Source organism: Etheostoma cragini, chromosome 1 (assembly GCF_013103735.1).
Source record: "Etheostoma cragini isolate CJK2018 chromosome 1, CSU_Ecrag_1.0, whole genome shotgun sequence".
NCBI lineage: Eukaryota > Metazoa > Chordata > Actinopteri > Perciformes > Percidae > Etheostoma > Etheostoma cragini.
This window is the reverse complement of record NC_048407.1, coordinates 3,720,220-3,735,190: the sequence shown is the minus strand read 5'-3', so window position 1 is coordinate 3,735,190 and position 14,971 is coordinate 3,720,220. Positions and strand designations below refer to the sequence as shown.

General features: G+C 42.7%; 1 protein-coding gene across 2 annotated transcripts in view; it reads left to right on the top strand.

Annotated features, from left to right (window-relative positions):
* The window catches only part of znf536 (zinc finger protein 536), a 205,829-nt gene that overhangs the window by 48,871 nt on the left and 141,987 nt on the right, over window positions 1-14,971 (top strand). The gene's annotated exons all lie outside the window — the stretch shown is intronic.

Sequence of the window (14,971 nt, the reverse complement as noted above, 5' to 3'; positions counted from 1 at the left end):
CCCCCCCCCCCCCCCCCCCCCCGCCAAAGACATACTTCAATTTCGGGATACCGAGGTGCCCCGAGGCGCCCCCACTGCCAATCTCCATCTTTACCCCTACGACAAAAACACAACTAATTGGAGTACCATTGCATGTTTTCACTAAAGGCACAATTTAATTACATCTGAGCTGGGAATGAGTATTTTGGGAATGTGTGTATGTTCGTTCAAACAAATGGAGCGAATGAAAAGCAATATTTGTTTTGCTTTGATTAGCAAACGGGAAGGGTAATTTGTTAAGGAGAAAATGAGTGAGGGCAAAAGAAAAAAAAAAAAATCTGTTTAACCCCCAGCTTTCCAGTGGTGGACTACACACACACACACACACACACACATACACTCTTCCTCCCTAAACGTTTTTTGCCCCTTCCATTTCAAACATTAATGAACTTTTGCTCCTGGCTTTGTGACTCTGACCTCCCTCTTGTGCTCTCTTTTTTTCTTACTTCTACCCCTTTTCCTTTTTCTCTCCAGTCCGCCTTTGTCTCTCTTGCATCCACAGTCTCTGTCCCGTGGTCCTCCTGTTCATAAATCCTGTCTTAATAACTCGGTGAATAATGTAAAGAGTATTGTTTTCTCCAAGGTTGTATTAATAAACATGAATGAATTTATTTGTCTTCACCAAAGCATGATTAATGCACATTAATGCCTGGATATTGCTCACTCTGCCCTGCATCGCCAAGCACATATCACCCCCCACCCCGTCTCTCACACCAAAAAAATAAAGAAATAAATAAAGACCTATCAACATTAAATATTTATGGCATAATATTAATGGTTTTGTAAAGAAAATAACAAGTTATTAATCCTCTGATTAACAACTGATTAACCTTTTTTATTAAACACGTGATCCGTGCATCATCGACTCAGGATATGTCGACTGACTGCGCTTCAGAATAATTATTTTTGTGTCTTTTCTAATTGCAAAAAATCGCATGGCTGAACTATATGTGTATGTGTGTGTGTGCGTGTGTGTGTTGCCGCTTTCTCTTTCGCCTCGACACATGCACAGACACGCCGATCACAGTTGTTCAAACAACACAAGATGTACGTAGCCCGAGATTACGACGAGGGATAAAGAAGAAGAAAACAAAATAGGAAGAAAATAAAATACACAAACATAACATAACTGGCACATTCTTTCACATTGAGGGAGAACAAGAGCGGCGCCTAAATTTAGCGAGCCGATCTTTTTTTAAAACAATGGGGTTTAATTCACATATCCGTTTATTCTGCGGTTACTGGCATGGGGTAGGAAAGTGGAGTGAAAACACGGCTGAAGGACAAAAACATTTCTTCTCCTTTTTTTTTGTGCCTCTGCTCATCTCGACGCTATTGTCTGTGTATTTTTAGTTCTTGTCAACTGAGAGACAGTTGCGTTGTGTTTTTTCTGACATAAAGGCACTGACTTCAGATTGGAGGAGAATTAGACACAATTTGAATATCTGGTTTTAGAAATCCACCCAGTGTCTTTTCATTTGTTCTTTTTACCTCCGCAGAGGTTTAGTGGTGTGTTTGTTGGTCTGTTTGTTGGTGTGTTTGTTGTGTGTGTTTGTTGGTGTCTGTCAGCAGGATCACAGACAAACTTTACCTGCCCGATTTCATGAAATTTGGTGGAAGGGCTCAGCATGGGCCGAGGAAGAACACATTAGAAGTTGGAGCGGATCCCAATCACGGGACAGATACACAAATTACTGTTAACTTTCGTTAACATTGTGAGATAGGGCGTTTCTGCTGCATTCATGTGGCGGCAGTATAATAGGAAAAATTCGCTCCCAACTAGGGAAATACACACTGCATTAACCTTTGTGTTGTCTTCCCGCCAGCATAGAAATTTTTGATTTTCTGAGTCAAAATCTAAAATGAAAAACCTTTTATCAAGGTTATGGTCGTCTTTTTCAACCCTTTTTGTGGCTTTCCCTCAATAGTTTGTGTCACTTTTTCAAAGTTTGTCGACTTTTTCCTGAACCTTTTGAGATCTTTGTGTGGTTTTCCCTGAATTTTTACAGATTAAAAGTTTTTTAAAATCATTTTTGTTACTGTTTTCAACATCTTGTCACATTTTTGTCACTTTATTTGACATTTGGTCACATTTTAGTCACTGCCTATGGTCCCCCAGTGGCCACAACCTTCAGCCTCCAAACCATCCCCCCTCCCCCCCCCTCCTCCTTAAAAGCTTCAGACTCAGATATGGAACCTACTAAGGAAAGCTCATTGTGGGACTGGCTCTGGTGGCTGGTATTCTGCACCGAGGCTGAATTTTGGGAAAGAGACTTCAGATACAGTATTAGGGGACCACTAAGGTCTATATAAAAGAGACTCCGATACAGTATTAGGTGACCACTAAGGCCTATGTAAAAGCATCCATAGGGCATCATGTGATGGGACCCTTAACAGTGTTTTCTCACAATTGCTTCTCGTTCAAACTCCAAAGGCAGTCAGCTGTCTCCACCCTTTATTGGAAATGTCTGAAGCTCGCTGCACGGCTGTGCGCCTAACACGCATATTGACATGTAACAGCACAGTGAAACAGATACACAGATATTTTAACCTTCATTATCTGGAATATACGTTTTCCCTAATGTGTTAGAACAGTGAAGAAAACACAAATGAGCAACAGAAGTTGTCTCAACTTTATTTTTGGTGAAAAGTCATCACTACATTATTGCAATTGACTGAACAGCCATATTGATTCTAGAAAGTTATGTTGCCACGCTGTCTCAACACATACAGAGAGAATAGATCCGAACGCCATGCTGTGTATAAATAAGGTATTCCTGTTTGAATTGTCATTGTGTAAAGGGAAGCATGAAGTGTCAACACAGCTACTATTTCCTGAAACCCGCCTTTATAGAACTAAGCTCCTCACATCAACTCAGCCCTGCCATCAGTTTTCATGCTTTTCTTCCCATGCACCCTTGCATGCGATCTTCATAAGCTAAGACAATAGATGTCTTTTTGGTGAGCTGCAAGAAGGGATAAATATGTTGAGGAACACTTGTTGTGAGTCTTTTTTTTTTTTTTTTTTTCTCATGCTTTGCCTATAATGGATTGTGGCTCATTCCTGCGTGGGGGGTGGGGGCTTGCTTTGTTACTCTTCCCCCCCTTACTCCTTTTTCTCCGTCTTTCTTTTTTTTTCTCCCCTGCTGTTCACCTTGTCCACTTTCTCTCTTAACCATTGAACCTTGCATAAGTCACATTGTCACAGTTCTCTCTCTCTTTCTCCGATCCATTATCTCAACATTCAAATTTCTCAGTGTCCAGTCCATCCATCTCCCATTCTTTCTCCTTTGTCTCTCTTTTAACTCTTGCCATCCTGGGAATCCACGCAAACAACTTAAACACGCAACACGCAAAAAAAAATTAAAGACGAAAACAATCTTTCAACTTGCTTTCAGTGCTGTTTGTCCTAATTACAGATCATTTCATCCCTGTTGAAAAAAAGATCTACTTTTATCGCACTGTTGCCCTGGATGCTGATCCTACTGAGGTTCAACCTTATTTTACGCTCCTGGAACTCCCCATAAGACCTGAATTCATCACGTGTATTCCCCACGGCCCTCCCTCCTATGGTAGCTTTTCTTCGTCTCTCTCTGTCTCTTACCAGCTCTGTCTGTTCTTGCGCTCATCACATTTCCTTCTCATTCATTCTTCTTTTTTTTTCATCTTGAAGATATCATTTTTTAAGCTATCATCAAAATGAATTAGTCTGATCCCAAAATACATAGAAGGACATATGGTTTGGCCCAGTTTCTGAGGAGTGTTTTTCAGTTTTTGGTCATTCGGTGAAACGGATGTGTGTGTGTGTGTGTGTGTGTGTGTGTGTGTGTGTCTCCATTTACAAGTTGGATTTCCAGGGCCTCTTGGGAGTTGGAAGGTATTTATAGTGCAACCACACCGAGGTGGACTTCACTGTAATTAAGAAAGCAGTAAAGGTGGTTAATTCTACTTTTCTGATCACCGTTTTAATCTTCTGCCTGTTATTCTTGAAAGTCTCACACACACACACACACACACACACACACACACACACACACACACACACACACAGAGAGTGCGGCAGGTACATGAGGCTTAAGCCTCTTATGACTCCTCGTCTCCGTGCCGTGCAGACACAACACTGTGTCAGGGAGAGGTTTAGGCATGGTGCGGGCCTTTCTTAATTACTGGGGGATTGCTAAGCAGATACGAGTGTGCTTTCCCTGCTGGGTCAGTGGCGGCCTATGAGATTAGCTGTACACACTAGATTCAGTCACAAAAAAAACCTGAGAAATGTGTTCCAAAGAAGTGTAAGGCGACAGAGAATGAACAGATTGCCATTCATTTTCCCATTCATCCATTGTCATAAGTCATAAGTATGCGTCATTAAAAGTGTGAATATATATAAAGGCCTGAGCCGCGCACTCACTTCCAATATCTGCTTGTACTGGCTGTAGTAAAAGAATGTGTGAGTAGGAGCCTCTTATTTTCCTAATCCTTTGGATGTTACACACGGGGGACTTGAACTATCATCTTCAATATTTAAAAGAATAGTAGAGAAACAGAAGAGTATTGCGTGTGTGTATGTGTGTGTTTTTTGAGAGAGAGTGCTGTGACTTGTCTGTAATAAATGAACTGAAATATCAGAGCAATAAAATGTCAACAGAAAAAAAAGTTTTTTAGGGTTTCTCGATCCGGATCGCAGCCGATATTGGGCATTTTTTGACCAATCAGGGACCTTGATCACCTTCCGTCGATCATTTCCGTCAGCTGAGCACGATTCGCGGCAGAACGTTAACCTGCAAACAACTTACTCATTATGGCTGAATTGTCAGCAGTGTGGAGGTATCCAACATCTGCTTGCAATATCTGCAATAACAATGCAAAAAAAAAAGGTGTGCGGTTCTTTAACACAAGCATCAGATCGGGACTCTGTATCGAAACATCCCTGTATATAGACAGTCCTTCCACAAAAATGTTTTTTTGTGACCGTTGCGGGCAAAAATCCCCAAATATGCGTCACGTTTTTCAAAAAATGTGATGGAATTTGCGTAATATTAATGCAATTTTATGCGGAAAGAGCGCAAAATAATGCGGTGCTTTCATGATTGCATAATCCCCGCATTTTCGTTGAAAAAAAGTCACAAATATCTCAGCAGCGAGTTGAAAAATGCTGCGTTCACTTCCCAAAAGAGCGTTTTCCCCTGTTGCCATGGGAACGTTATGAAGCGGCGGAATGACGCGACAACACATAAAGTTCCCATGGCAACAGGGGAAAATGCTCTTGTGTGAAGTGAACGCAGCATTTTTCAACTTTCTGCTGAGATATTTGTGAATTTTTTGCAAAGACTCTTTTGCAACGTAAATTGCCGATAGCCACGCAAAATACTGCATGATTCCATAATACTTGCGTCATTTTGCGTGGAAATCAGCAAATTATGCTGCGGAAAAAAAATTGGACCCCGCATAAATATGCGGACTTTGGCTGATTATGCCTTGAGTTATGCTATTGCATAATCACGTTTTTCTAGAGGGACTGTATAGAGGTGAGAAAAAAATGGGTGGAGCAACATAAAGTCAGATACAGGGGATCATTGAACGGTTTGATGAGTATGAACGCGTGAAATACATGCTGTTCTGTTCCCATTCAACTGATTTCAAGCCCATTAATCAGCGACAGTATTGGCAAACCGGTGCCACGATTACATAATTGCGTCAGACCCGGCACATGCCTCTTAAAATTTGAAACGTCCCAGTCCGAGACCGTGTTGACAGTCCCTGACACTTGCTGATGATTGGCTTCTGGTGGTCTGTGGCGACTCTGACCCAATGAGATCCTTTAATCATGTATACTATGGAGAACCGAAGCTGTTCTTGAGGCTTGTGGTAGACCAACACCATACTGAGAGTCTTATTGTAGATTTTCTTTCTTTAACTTGTCACCCATGAACTGTTCTAGAGGCCTCTGCTTAGATTCTACCCCAACTCAATTACTGTAAAGCTAAGCAATTTGCTGCACCTCATCTTAACCTGATCCTTACTCTGAAAAGTCTAACTTCCTGTACAAGTGGAACATTTTTGCACATGTACAGTACTTGAGCCATACCTACCTCTCGCAGAAAGTGGTGGAAAGTGGTTGAACACCCACTTTTCTCCACTCTGTGGGGTGCAGAGGCCTGTCACTCAGCTGCGCACACATTAGATTTGTCACTGAACAAATACGGAGACGCGCCGGGCGCAGTCAAAACACTCCAAGCCATCGCGAGTTTCGGTGGGAGGATGACACTTTTGCCTCCTTGTCACGAGCGCGAGTTTGGACGTACCATCACAGGAGTTTCGGTGACAGCCCAGTGAAGGCTGCTTTGTTTGCCCAAGTCGTCTCCATTCCCTCTAATGAGCCATTATGGTTATGTTTTGTCTTGGTTGTGTTCGTTGGCTGGCTGAGTTTCTGAGACGGCAAGACAGAGGGGACATGGGTAGGGGGTGGTGGGATGGGGATGGGGATGGGGATGGAGATGGGGGGAGGCCCCCCTGTCTTCAATTCTCCTCGTAGTGTTTCAGGAAAGAGAAGCTGCTCGAGAGAGACATAGTCATTGAAAAAGTGAGGGAAGAAATTGAAAAAGTCTGGAAAGCGGGGCAGACTCACCCATGGAGCTCACCCATTCAGAGCGTTCGCCCCATGTGGACTGAATCCTGCAGGGGCCAGAGTTTGAGTCTGACCTGGGGCCCTTTGCTGCGTGTCATCCACCCATCTCTCTCCCCCTCTCATGTTTATCCACCTTCATAACAATAAAGGTAAAAGCCCCAAAACATAATCTGGATTCAGGTAATGTTGTCAACTTCTGATATTGTGGGTTCCTTACAGATGTGTTTTTGCCCACTTTTGACACAATAATGACCCTCAAAACCCTCTATTGAACTAGTCCTCCAACTCTGATAACATCATGTCACTCTTAAACGTATCCCAAATCAAAGCCTGAGTCTCAAAGCCAAACTCTCCACTATCTTCCTCCATATCCACCTTTATCTTTTGTCTCTGTTCGCCTGGAGGTGCGAGGAGCTTCCTGTAACAGAGTGGGATGGAAGTGTGTATCTGTGAGTGTGGGGGGGGGGGGGGGGGGGGGGGGGGGGGGGGGGGGGGGGAGTTGGGTGGCTAAGCAGACACTGTGACAACCCACCTGTCAGCAGGTACTCAGTATAATTGGTAAACGAAGGCCGCAGGATAGTAGCGGGGCCCCTTTCTCTTCCCTCTGTCTTCTGCTCTGTTCTTAGTTTGACGAGTATTTGAAGTTGCCAGGCAGTCTTCGGAAGCTCGTTTCCTTCCTTGTTCGGTTCAGAGAAAGACACAGGGCAACCAGGAGCGAGGAGGCAAAAAAAGGGAAAGAAAGTGTGGAGAACACATGTTAAATATGAAACGCTACCTGGGTAAGTTCGCTGAAGGTGAACAGCCAAGGAGTGGACAGAGACGCCGGTACAGGACGTGTCATTTCAGATTGCCCAGTGGATAAATGTATGCTTCAGCCATATTAGACATTTCCTCCTCAGTCTCTCTCTCTCTCTCTCAATGCCAATTCAAGCCATCAGGCTCTGTTTGCCCTCTAATGAAACATATTCATCTTCCTCACACTCTCGCTCGCCGCTCTCAAACTTACTTTACAGCATAGTCAATTAAACCCTGAGGGGCCACTCTGTGCGAAAAAGGATATATAATGCTTTGACATTTCGGCGAGTCCGCATTAGGCACACCCATAGAACATTCTGCTTCGAGCTGGATGGGAAAGAGTCATGCAAGCCTAGAGGTAGACTATAGCCAGTCAGAGGGATTGGGTCTCTTATAAGCTAGTTAGCTCTCTGGATTCAGTTACTTATACTGATGTAATAGGGCAATTGTAAGCTGATACTGAAGTCTCTCTGTGACCCCTACACTGTCTCTTGTTCTCATATTAGGCTACCTAATATATAGCCTACTCATGCGTATATAGTGTAACGGTAGACTAATACGTAACTAAAATGGACTGAACTCAATAGAGGAGTGCATTAGTGTTGCGAATCACCATTTAGGCTTCTTAAATTTATCCAAATATCCTTCAAGGGACTTTTGTTATCTTCTGTCTTATGTAGGGCTGCTCGATAATGGTCATGGTCCTTTTGGCCAAAATTAAAATCACAACTATTTAACAGGATTGCTAATGGACTTTCGGAAAGATGTAAAAACGTGAAATGGTTAAACAAACCAACAAGGAAAACCCTGTGAACTGTGAAATTCTCCTTAGTACGCTTCCCATTGGAATACTTTTTTTAAAGGCAAAATAAGACTGGAAAGCGTAATGTGCAAAATAAGTGTTTTTCTCAATTACCTTATCCATGTGATCGTTAAGAGCCCAAATCGTGATTGCGATTACAATTCGATTAATTACAAATCTGCGATTGTCTGCCTTGCTTGCTTGGGCTGGTCCCTCCTGGACATTCCTATAGTCATTGGAACAACTCTGTGTGTGTGTGTGTGTGTGTGTGTGTTTGTGTCCCCCAGGTTCGTAGTTGATCCTATGTCTCTGTGGCATTAAACAGCTTTACAGGGCCAGCTTCTCCTTAAAGCCGAACATCACCCCTTTACACTGTAAAAGCGCTTCTGACTCAGGGGCTCTGGATGTGTGTGTGTGTGTGTGTGTGTGTGTCTGTGTGTGTGTGTGCGTGCATGCGTGCGGGAAAGTGTACATCGCATGTGTATCCTGAAGGCAACTCCGTACCCAGTTAAGTGTCAACAGTGTTCACTAGAGTCAGTTTTATTGTTGCATCATATCACACTGAAGAATTTATCATTTTACGAGGGGGATGACAGAGAGGGTTTGTTTTTCTCCAAGCCACAGTTGCAAGTTAGTGTCCTTGCATTTAGATTTCAGGATGCACCATTTAGCATGTATATAATTGACATGAAAGTAGGTAAGGACAAAAAAAACAAACACTCAATTCGACCACATATTCGTCAGTGCACGAGCGCCTTAACGCCTCGTTAAGGGTCAAAGATCAATGAGCCTGTCCACATCCGATGTCCATGGCCGTCCTTGAACAGGGACTGGGGGACAACCTGCTGTCACTCCTGGAAACATTCATGTTGACAACCCCAAATGGACATCTGATGCCAACCCTGTCTACTCAAGTTTTCATGGTACACATTTGTTCCCCAATTATGTTGCGTGGAGATACAAGAATGCTGCTTGGATTTATATGATTTCGATTTTTTTAAATGTCCTGTGAATGAAGCATTACCTTTATTTACATTGATTATTAGCGTGTGTGGGTGTGCTTAGATTTAGGCAATTGAAGCTCTTTAGTTAAGGTTAGACTGGGGCTGCAACTACCGATTGTTTTGACCGATTGGCATTGACGGTTGATCTATGGATTATATTCTGGATTAATCAATTAGTTGATTGGTCTTGAAAATAACAGCAAATGGTGAAACATTGGGATCAGTGTTCCCCAAAGCCGAAAATGACGTCTGCAAATGTCTTGTTTTGTCCACACACAAAAAAAAAAAAAAAAAAAAATTAAGTTAGAATCACAGAGGTTTGAAGAAATTAGAAATATTTAGGTTTAAGAAGCCGGAATCTGGGATTTTTTTTCTTAAAAATAAATCAAACTGCGGAATCGATTATCAGAATAGTTTGTTGACAGTTAATAATTGCTACTTTAGGTTAAGGTTAGGGTTAGGTTAGGGCTAAGCTTAGGGTCAGCTACCTTGAAGTCAACGGTCCCAACACTGCCCTAAAGTCCATAAGGCAATGGTTATGGTTATGGTTATGTTTGGGTTTCTATTGACAAAAGTTAATAAACCATGGACTGGTCCCAACGTTGTAATAATATAATAAATGTAATAATAATGTAATACAATTAAGTAATAAACTAATTAACTAATAATAGGATAACATTTAAACCTGGTTAGGTTTGAGAGACAACTGAATGAAAACACATAAAAATAAATAATAAAATAAGACATTTAAGTTTAAAACAACTTGGTAGGCGATAGGAAACCAACAATAAAGTAAAATAAGGGGATTGTTAGGGTTAGAAAAAGAAAATCTGGTTAGTTTATTAAAAAAAATATAAAATAAGATAAGGAGATGGTTAGGTTTATCTTTTCTATCGATAAAAGATGATAGACTGGTCCCAACATTGTATAATAAAGTAATAAACCAATAACTATTATTGGTTATGTTTCAGGAGACGTTGGGGGCTTAAACACCATTGAGCTGTGGCGCTTTCTGACTTATAATAATCATAATGGCCCGGCCAAATCAATCAAACCCAAGCAGTTTGGGTCGATTTTTGGGAAGTCAAGCAAACTGCTCCCAATGGGCTTAGACGGTCTGAGGTTTTCGGTTGAAAACCTAGTTTAAACAGAACAAGTGACTTTTAGAAAGAAAAAAAAAAGTTAGAAGGAATTTTTAATATGGGATTCAAGCCATGGTTCTTAACTTCACTAATATTGTACTCCTTCAATTATGTCCAGCCGTCACGTTCGACGGATCAAGCTTTTAATTCATAGCAAGGCATCTCCGATTTCCTATTGAGAGAGGGATAATACAGTTGTGTTTTTGGTCGAGGATACTAATGTTGACTGTTTTATGGTGGATCGTACGTGATTCCTATTTGTTGATTATGTTTGTTTGCATCAATAGATCTGCGTGCGTGTGTGTGTGTGTGTGTCTAGATGGGTATTTGATATGCCCAGCCACCAATATGTAGAACAACGGCTCTGGGCTTCTATTGTCTTGTGCTGCTCTATGGGGGTTAGCTGGCACGGCACACGAACAGATGTGTTTCAAATCATTGTAGTTATTTACCAGTTATAGGCTACAGCTCAAGAAAATGTCTCCCTGTTCTGATTTATTCATTCGGACAGTGGGTTTACGCAGAGATGCTTGAAAACCTGGATGTTTTCTGCATGGATAGACGGGCAGATTTATTATTCATGAAGCTAATGCATTGTTTCTGTTGCTTTATATCTCTTTTTTTTGTTCTCTCATCCTGCTTTTTTCCCCCCCTCTTCCTTCCCCCTTCTTCTCGATGATGCACTGAATTCTCTCAGGCAAAGGTTGCCAGTTAAATGTCTGTGTTCGAATGAGAAGTTTGAAAGGCAAAGCTCTAACTCCATGTGTTTATGTATATATAAATATATCTATATGTATATATGTGTCTGTGTGTGTATAAACTGATTTAAATCGCTCTTTGAGCACTACAGAATGGCGCTTTAAATGTTAAATGGGGGTTGAAGCCTGCCTGAACTAATTTGTAGGGCTTTGCACCGTGTTGACATTTAAATGTGATAAGAATAGCAAACTGTACCGCCGACCTATTTTGAAGATGCTTTCGGAATACATTCACATCAACTGTGGCCTATAATTAATAAAAAAAGACAGGCCTCCCTCGCTCCAGATTGGATTATAATACAACCTTATAAACACACCAGGGATAGATGAGAGGAGACGAAAGGGAGAAGAAGAAGACGAACTAGGGGAGGGGAGAAAAGAGAAGAATAACAGGAATAAAAAAAAATGAAGAAAAAAACAAAACACAAGAGAAATGATGGGGGCAGGAATTAAGAGGGAGGTGGATTGCGAACACCTGGTCTTTGAGGCAGATTGCGTTGGCTGGCTGCTGTGCTATCACATTACTCTGATCCTGCCTCTCTTGTTTGTCAGAGACTTGAGGAGAGAGAGAGAGAGAGAGGGGAGAGAGAGAGAGAGAGGGTGGCGGTGGTGGGCGGCGGGTCGGGGTGTGCAAAATCAGCATGCAAATAACACCACATTGTTAACTTAATCAGATGCAGGGGGAGAAAATATGGAGAGGGATGGGAGGAAGGTGTGCGTGTGTGTGTGCGTGCGTGCGTGTGTGTGTGTGTGTGTGGGGGGGGGGTTTCCAAGGAGGTAAGGCAGAAAGGAAGAGGGATTTTGAGATGAGAGACGACAGAGGGGTGCGCACATTATAAGAGCACCCACACCCCGGCTCCACCTCCCATCACTGCCCGCATCCAAGACCCTGGGGCTGCTCTGGAACTCAGGGAGGAGAAGCGGTGTGTGTGTGTGTGTGTGTGTGTGTGTGTGTGTGTGCGTGCATGTGTGTGTGTGCGGAGACAGAGAGTGATGCAGCCTCTTCAGCGCTCTGTCAAGTGGCAGGCACAAGCAGTCCGCAGCCTGGCTAGTGAGCTAGCTCGTCTTGGCCACACCACCGGTGTCAGACATTTTCATAATGCTACTGTAAATGTCAAGATATTTACGTCATGGACAATAAGAATTGCAAGGTCCCAAGCAACCCTTGGCAACCACTTAGACACAAACAACAGCAGTTGGGCTTCTTATAAATACAGGCCATTCCGCCCTAAAGGCCACAGCTGACTCTTTGGGAATTTTAGTAATGCATTCTTTTAGGTTAGCACCTAATCAGATAGGAAAAGATATAGGGTATCTCCCCTGTGTGTGTCTGTGGATGTCTGTGTCTGTGTGTGCATGTGTGTGTGCGCATGTGTGTGTGTTTGTGTCTCGAGGGATAGGTTCCTACAGTGTACTACAGAGAGGTCATTTTTCATTATTAAACATTCACTGCCTTAATGAACTTAGCCCCCTGCCGGAGCACACACGTACAGAGATGTGCGTGTGTCTGTGCGTGTGTGTGTGTGTGTGTGCACGCTTGTGTCTTTTTAATGAGTGTGTCCACTGTAGCCTTTGTTGTGGAAGATAAGTGTGTGCCGATGCTGAAGGTCAGACAGGGCAGAGGAGAATGAGAGAAATGCAGTGTTGGCCGGAGACAGACAGCTCCGAGCTGAAGCTCTGCTGCAGACAGAATCCTGGGACAGGGCCAGAACACACCTTCAGACCCTGACACACTCCCGGTCACACCACTTATTGATACTGCTATACTTGGGAGCATCTTTATTGGGATACTAACTACATTTATTTACCATAAAACGTAAAGGAAACCTAAATCCTCAGTCACTTTTTTGGGGTCATTTACATTTAGGCAACTTTCTAAGCTGTTGCTTTATAAGTTACTTTATGTTATATATTCATACCCTTACTTTGAGCTAAGACTTTTCTTTAGACTTTTTGGTTTGGAACACACCTGTGATTTCAGGTGTTTATCCATAAACTCCTTGGCAACTGCCAAATATCCGTATCCGTGGTTATAGATGCTGGCGTAAAGTAATTATTTCCCATGTGTTATGGGGACAAAATATTTGCACACACACACACACACACACACACAGACACACACACTCACACACACACACACACACACACACACACACGGTTTAGGCTGTTTAGGCCCATTTTACACATTCATGAATTCTGTGAATTCAAGTGCGTTGTACATTTGTTGCTATTGCGAGCGCCCAGGTGCGTCTGCATGCATTTTGCACCGGCAACACTCTGAACACACACATTTTTGTGTGTAGCCGTGTGTTTTGTAGTCCGGTTCACAGAAAGGCCTTTCAAAAGAAAAGAAGAAAAAAACCGCTCCTCTGAGGTTTCACCCAACTTCTTCTTCCTGCTTTAATCACGGCTGCCTTTCACAGAGGCGTTGGCATCAATGCAAACGCAGCCTCGCTGACATGTCTCTTCCTCTCGCACTCTTTTTCCTCTCTATCCGTCTTTTATGTTATTTTTTGTATTATTATCCTTCAGTAAATATATTCATCCCTCCTCACTCCCCCCCGAACCCCATCTCTGATCTTAAGAGCAGTCGCCACAGTGTTTTTCTGATAAAGTCTGATAGATAAACATGCTCTCTTACATCCCCGAGGCCCTCCACCCTCTCTCCCGAGAGCACACCCCTCCAAAGCACTTCCTCTGCAACAATTAGCCTGTAATAAATACACCCTGGCCTTAAAAGTAGATAATGCACTTTTCACTCTCTCTCTCTTTCTTTCCTTTTATATGAAGTGCCACATTAGCGCGCTGTACACATCTGACTTTGAAGCGAAAGAAGAGAAGTGTGGTGATTTTATTTTATTTTTTCTGTTTTCTTCTTTCCTTTCCTCCTTCAGGCGCGCCAAAAGTGCGTGAGAACAATAGCCGTTATAAGGCCACTAAGATATATTGTAACATATGCAGAGAATCGCAAGGCATTTCCACTCGAAGTCTGAGCTTCTTGATGGCTTTGATAAGATTAGTTTGCTCTCTTAAACAGGAAGTGCGCTGCTTAAAGAAAAAAAAAAAAGGCAGCATGGTTGCATAATAAGTTTAACTACTTGTCAGAGAGCTGAAGTTCCCACTCAAACTCTTCAGATTATCAAAAAAAAAAAGAGGCAGAAAGTGGGAGAGGAGACAGATAGAAAGGGGGAGTTTATCAAAGTGATGGAATAAAGAGAGATTTAACACGGTCATATTAAAGAGACATGCGGCAGTTTCAATATTTAAAAATCCCATTTGCTTCGACAGAAGTGCTTTTTCATTCAAGACCATATGGCAGCGGTACCTGTATCCAGCCTCTCTCTCATCTCCGTCAAAGACAAAGAAAAAGAGAAGGAAGGAGTGAAAGTGGATTTGGGGGTTGGGGGTTGGGGTGGTTGGGGCTGAGGAAAAAGAGATACTTTCAAACAGACATTTAGACATTGAAGAATCATTCAATTATCGGCAGCATGATGTAAAATAATTACCTGATTCGCTTCCTGTAATGAGCGCTGCTAATTAGCCATAGACTTTAGTTTCAGCGGAAACAAGAAAGCGAGCGTCCCAAACGGCCGACTGCAGAGGAGCCGTGAAAAGAAATGTTGTACGTTGAGGTAGCACCCCATCGTCTCGCACGCACGCACGCACGCACGCACGCTCGCACCCTCGCACGCACACACCGTGGCTCACTTTGGGCGCACTTGGCTTGAAGGCACAATTTGCCTTGCGATGTATGCACACACAGCTCTCAGTAAATAGTCGAGAGTGCAAAAAAAAAAAAAAAAAAG